Below are 6000 nucleotides of genomic sequence, written 5' to 3'. Positions count from 1 at the left end.
AGTGATTGGCATGGCCAGTTGCCCCTTTCAGAAAAACAGTTTCCCCAAGGACTGGGAATACGTACATTGCCTGAGTCTCCTCCAGGACCTGGTGAGGAGAAAAGCATGCTGGACACTCCAGTAACTTCCAGGCTAGCTATTCCAGCCTTCCCATACCTTGCACCATGCTGATGCTGTGGACTACAAGTCCCATCAGGACTTCTGGCTGTAAGGACTCCAATTCACTCTTGTGCCCAGTTCTTAAAGGCTTGCAAGAGGTTTGCGCTCTTTGTAACTCAACCCATGTAAGTCCAATCCATTTGAAAAGCAGCCGGAGTGGTGAGCGTGGGCTGCTGCTCCTTCCCATGTCTTGGGAGGCAGGCAGGAGGCAGATTAGGATGATGGGGGGTGTGGTAGAGTGGGCAGTGTTGAGTGAAAGGTTCTGCAGCCTCAGGCTGACTTTCCCAAGCTGGGGCTTTTGCTGTAGGACCTATGAAGACTCCTTTGAGGTCTCATCAAAGATTCGGCTTCTGTCTGGTTTCCTGCAGGGCTGAACCAGAGGCTGCTGAGAAAACCTGCCCAGTGAGGGGGTGGATTCAGTCATTTCCCCACGACTGAGAGGGCCCAGTCCCTCCCTGGATGACCCTCCTATCCCAGGGACAGTGAATCCACTCCAGTTTTAGCCTGAACATTAAAGGACCCGATCTAGAGGTAGCACCTATCTCAAGGTAGGGTCTTGTACTTAGAATAACTCCCATAGAATTCAGACCACAGTGGATCCACCGCCCCTGAAAAATGGGAGTCCCCCCCCCCGTCCTGCCTCCAGAACTGAGGAGGGTTTCCTTGAGCCAGCCTCCTGGCAGATTTCTCCCTGTTTTGAATTTGTTTAATTCTCTTTTTAAATCCATATAAGCTCGATGCCTTTCTCACTTCCTGGGGCTGCAAATTTCATGAATTAATTAGGCCATTATGGCATGGAGTGTTTTCTCTCTTTTTTTGCCAGTTTATGCAGCACCCAGCCCATCACCTAAACAGGGCTTCCTCTGATCCGGGGCCGTCTTGAAGCTGTCGGAAAAGGCAATTATGAAAAAAGACTGGGCTCACATGGAACCAGCCACTTAAAAAAGCAAACTGAAATGTAAATGGATGCATTTGGGAAGGTGTGGCGGCCGGGGAGAAGGAGAAAGAGAGAGGATGAGAGAGAGCTCCCACCCCATCTTGCTCGCCCTCTGATATAATTACTTTGGGTCCAATTTCCTGCTCAGGCTGGCTATCTGTGAGGCCATGCGGTCTCATACTGTGAATTCTGCCGCCACAAAATTGGAATCACACGTCTTGCACTGCACAGCCTTCCTGTCGTGAGCTGGAAATCTGGCAAAGGGCGGAGTGTGTTTGTTTGTCTCCTAGAGATATGAATGACTCCAGGGGTTGGCAAGAGTTTGGTCAGGATGGGGCCACCGTGACAGGTTATTCTGGGAAACGTAGTCCCAGGAAAGAGCTTTTCCCAGCTCTGCTTCCACTTGTACACCCTCTCTTTCCTCTCCTGCTGACAGGGTGGATATAGAAATGAACTGAAAATATGTTTAATGGTTGTTGTGGGTTTTTTGGGCTCTTTGGCCATGTTCTGAAGGTTGTTCTTCCTGACGTTTCGCCAGTCTCTGTGGCCATGGGCATCTTCAGAGGACAGCACTCTGTGCTCTGGTGTAGTTGGCTTGGGAGTGCCAGTATTTATGGCTGTGAGATAGACTTTTGTCTTTTTCTGTAGGTGGGTGATTAGTGTGTAGTTGTGGGTGTATTGTTGTGATAAGGAGAGGAGATTATCTGTCACTGTGGTTGATGGGTGTCATTAGCTGGTCTTTTGTGTGTAGTGATCCCCTGTCCTTGTGGCTGGGTAGAGTTCGTTGACCTTTTGCACGCTATATTTTTGAGAGCTGGGAGCCAAGTTATGTTGAGCTTCACACTTTCCTCTTTTTTGTTGAAGTTCTGCTGGTGCTTGTGGATTTCAATGGCTTCGCTGTGCAGTCTGACGTAATGATTGCTGGTGTTGTCCAGTATTTCAGTATTTTGAAATAGAATTTCATGTCCAGCTTGTTTTAGGGCATGTTCAGCTACTGCAGATTTTTCTGGTTGTTTTAGTCTGCAGGGTCTCTCACGTTCTTTGATTCTGGTGTGGATGCTTCGTTTTGTGGTTCCAGTGTATACCTGGCCACAACTGCAAGGTATCCGGTATACTCCTGCAGTGGTTAGGGAGTCCCTTCTGTCCTTTGCTTACCGTAACATTTGCTGTATTTTTGTGGTGGGCTTGAATACTGTTTGTAGGTTGTGTTTTTAAAATAGGTTTGTCTTGCTCTGGTCCAAATTCCCCACTTGTGAGTCCTGTCCAAAATGTATGACTTTAGTAAGTGCTGTTTCTTCTCTGTTCTGTTCCAAATGCCACTTTTGGTGGTGGTAGCAGGAGTTTCCGCCTAATAGACAATATTCCATGGATGGCTCAGCTCTTTTGAAGCTCAGCCACACTGAACACCAGGCCACCTAAGCCCCCTCCCCACTGCCCCATAGCCAGCCCTGTTTTCTCTTCATCTGGCTGGCGAGGGGGAGTGTTGCAGACACGAAGGGTGGCCAGTTGAGGACAGTGGCTGAGTTTAGATCCCCAGGTGAGGATGGTGGAGAGTGGGTCTCAGCCCCCTTTCCACTCCTGCTCGAACACTGCCTTGTTGATGACCTTCATCCAGTCAAAGTTGTTCTGTCTAACCTACTTTGCAGGGCTGTTGTGGGAATGTAATGGGTGAGGGAGTCACCTATGCCATCTCAGGCTTTGGGGAGGACAAGAAGGGTCACTTGGAAAGGTGCTTTTCCTGGACCAAATCCTCGACTCCTCCAACTGACATGGGTCACCAGGCATGCTGGCTGGCAGGTGATGGGCGCTATCAGGAAAACTAACTTTTCCAAGCTCTTGGAATGTGGGGAGAGGGAACAGCTATTTTCTGCTCTGTCCTGATGAGCGCCTCTGTCAAAAATGAAGCTCCCCTACCAGCTCCTTGCTCAATTCCACACATTTCATGAAAAATGCAACGGTTCTGGAGGCTTAGCCCCAGGCGATCCTTTCCGCTTCCTTCTGAGAAATCCTGCCTCACAGAACAGGAACTGTTTTCTAAATGCGCTTGGCTGACAAATGCTGGAGGCCTTCCCCTGATCTTTAAATAGAAGTGGAGCCCAACAAATCCCCCCAGGTAGGAGGACGACGGCTGGAATAGGGAATGTGTGGCCGGTTGTGTTTCCATGATTACAGACGGAGCGTCAGGACTAGGAGAGGCGGCGGAAAGTTAATCCACTGCAGGAGAGAGATGGGAGACGGGAAGGGAAGGAGGGGAGCTTTGGCTTGGGCACATTCAAGCGCTGGCTCAGTTGAAGTTACTTACACTCAAGATTGTTGTTGTTGTTTAGTCCTTAAGTCCGACCAGAGCATGCCAGGCCCTCCTGTCTTCCACTGCCTCCCAGAGTTGGGTCAAATTCATGCTGGTTGACACTGTCCAGCAATCTCGTCCTCTGCTCAAGATTGGTGTCCTGCAAAACAGGATGTAAATAACGCCATTAAAAAACAACAACGTGAATTTGGCTAATGTAGCAAATGACGGAAAGAATAAGAAGAACAGGAATGGCCCAAACGCACAATGAGGCCTCACAACCGACTTCCAGGAAAGAGTTTAGCTTTCCACAGAAAAGGAGAGGATGGACCAGATTATAAAGGCAACATCCAAGTCCTTCTTGGCTGTAAACTGTTGACCAAGAAACAGAATAAGTTATCACAAGCCCTTAATTAAGTCAAGCTGCTGTGAATAATGTATGAGGCTCCTTGAGTCAAAGAGCGCGGCTGCCCTCCTTCCCGGGCAGCTGGCGGTGCTCATTCCGCTAGCCATTTTTTCTGAAGGTCTTCACTTGAGGGACCCTGCCTTGGAAAGCAAAGCAGGACCAAGCAGCCACTGACTCACGGGGGGGGGGATGGCGGGGAGGGGCCCGAGGGGGCCAGCAGAAGAGGTCTGGGCTGGGCGCAGAGTTAGGATGAAGGGGTGTTGCCATCGTCTTTCAGTGGTTTTGCTCCTCTGCATTTAGAAACATAAACTAATAAATAGAGGAATTTCGCTGCCTTCACAGTGGCCACACCCATTTCACTTACATTAAATGAGATATTTTGCTGCTTTATTGCATTATTGATCTTTGCATTTTGTTCCGACTTTATTCTGTGAATTGCTTAGGAATATATTTATTAGTACCAAAAAGAAGTGTGCACATTTTCAGACATAAATGCAGACGGTGCTTTTATTTGAACAGGAGAAAAATAAACAAGAGGAGCCAAAAAGGCACTGTACATTGGTTTGCCTAGCAGGGCAGGCTAGAAAACAGCAGAGTCTGTGACTTGATGGAGTCCCTGGCAGGCAGAAGTGTCACTGGTGGAGCTCTATGGCCGCCTTGAAAGGGCATGACAGGCGAGGAGGGCTCCTTGGTTTCCTACCAACCCTGAAAGGGAGGGGGCCGTCTCCCTTCCCTCTCCTGGGGGCCATTAGGTTGCCAACGTTCAAAGCAGCCCTTGCAGCTGTGCCTTTGAGAGCCAGCTCTCGGCCGTCCCGCTGAGTGCCCTACCCGGGAGAAAGGCTGGCGGCCGCCCGCCCGCCCGCCCGCCGCGCCTCGCCGAAAGGTGCCAGGAGCGAGTGAGCGCCTCGGAGTGCTGACGCGCTGGCGGCCGCCTTTGCGCACCGCGGAGGCAGCGGCGGGGAGGCAGGCGCAGCGCGCGCGAGCTGGTAGCCGGAGCAGTCAGCAGATCAACAGGTGGAGCCGTTGGCGTCGTGGACCGAGCGCGGGAGACGCTGCCGCCTCGCCTGTTGGTTTAGTCGTTTCTCCGGCTTCGTGTCGATGTGTGGGGAGGCCCGGCCCGTCGGAATCCCTTGAAGGCGCTCGGGTGCCCGGAGAGGCGGCGGCGGCGGGACGACAGGCTGGCTTTTTCCCGGGGAGCCGCTCCAGTGGCCGAGGCGCCTTTAAGGGAAGGAGCCGCCGCCGCCAAGGCTCCTTGCTTTCTTATTGCTTCTTCCGCCGGGCTCCGCGGCCCCCGGCGGGTCCCTCCGCAGCGGCGGAGCAGAGCGCCGGCGAGGATGGGAGGCAGAAGCGGCTGATCGGGCGCCGCAGGGAGCATCCTCGTCCTTGACCGGCAGGCGGGTCGCCTAGCAGCCGGCGGAGGCGCTTCTCCTGCGGCTGCTCCTGCTCCCTCCTCCTGGGTTCGATTCCTGCGGCGGAGGCGCTCTGGGAGAGGCCGGCCTGGAAGGCGCGCCCCCGGTTGCAATCTGCCCGGCAGGGGTCCCTGGCCGGCGGCGCTGGCGGCTGAGCCCCGGTGGCCATGGCTAGCCGGAGCCCGGCTCGGAAGAGACCCCCAGGCGAGCGAGTAGCAGCGGCAACCCCTGGCATCACCTCCAGCCCGGGGCCACTCCGGGACGCCACCCCGGCCAGGTAGGCTCGCCGGGCCGGGCTGGGCCGGGGGGGCGCTCTCTCCCCGCCGCCTCGGGGGTTCGGCGCCTCTCTCGCCGAGTCGGGAGCCCACCCGCGGGCGCTGGAGCTTTTCCACCGATGCGGCGCGCCGCGGCGCTCCGGTCCGCCGGGCTCCACGCTTGAGCGGCCGGGGCTGGCTCTCCCTCTCTCGCGCGCGCGCCTGCGCCGAGGAGGAGGAGGAGCAGCAGGAGCAGGAGCAGCGTGGACGGCGCCCGATCCACTCACTCCGAGGCGGCCAGCCCTGCGCTGGGACAGAACTCAGGTAGGCTTGCGGGGCTTGGGGGAAAAAAAAACCTTGCGTGGCGCCTAGCTTTGCGCGAAGGGAAGGATTGGGGACTCCGCTTTAGGCTCGCCTCCCTTGGGGGGGGGAATGTGCGGTGGATCGGCGCCCAGTTGCACCCCCCCGCCCACCTTACGCAGTGACTTAAGTCGGGTCGAAAACCCGCGGAACTTTGGGAGGAGTTGAGGTTCCTCTTCGCCTCCTCT

General features: G+C 54.6%; 1 protein-coding gene across 2 annotated transcripts in view; it reads left to right on the top strand.

Annotated features, from left to right (window-relative positions):
- Positions 1-5553: 5553 nt before the first annotated feature.
- Positions 5554-6000, top strand: part of HTR2C (5-hydroxytryptamine receptor 2C) — a 136211-nt gene continuing 135764 nt past the window's right edge. The window contains exon 1 of one of the 2 annotated variants that reach the window (XM_078380725.1): positions 5554-5776. The gene's annotated coding sequence lies outside the window, so the exon portion shown is untranslated. The remainder of the gene's footprint in view (positions 5777-6000) is intronic. The other variant, XM_020795796.3, reaches the window with a different exon arrangement.

The sequence above is a fragment of the Pogona vitticeps genome, chromosome 11 (genome assembly GCF_051106095.1).
Source record: "Pogona vitticeps strain Pit_001003342236 chromosome 11, PviZW2.1, whole genome shotgun sequence".
NCBI classification, from domain to species: domain Eukaryota; kingdom Metazoa; phylum Chordata; class Lepidosauria; order Squamata; family Agamidae; genus Pogona; species Pogona vitticeps.
This window is presented reverse-complemented; position numbering and strand designations above follow the sequence as displayed.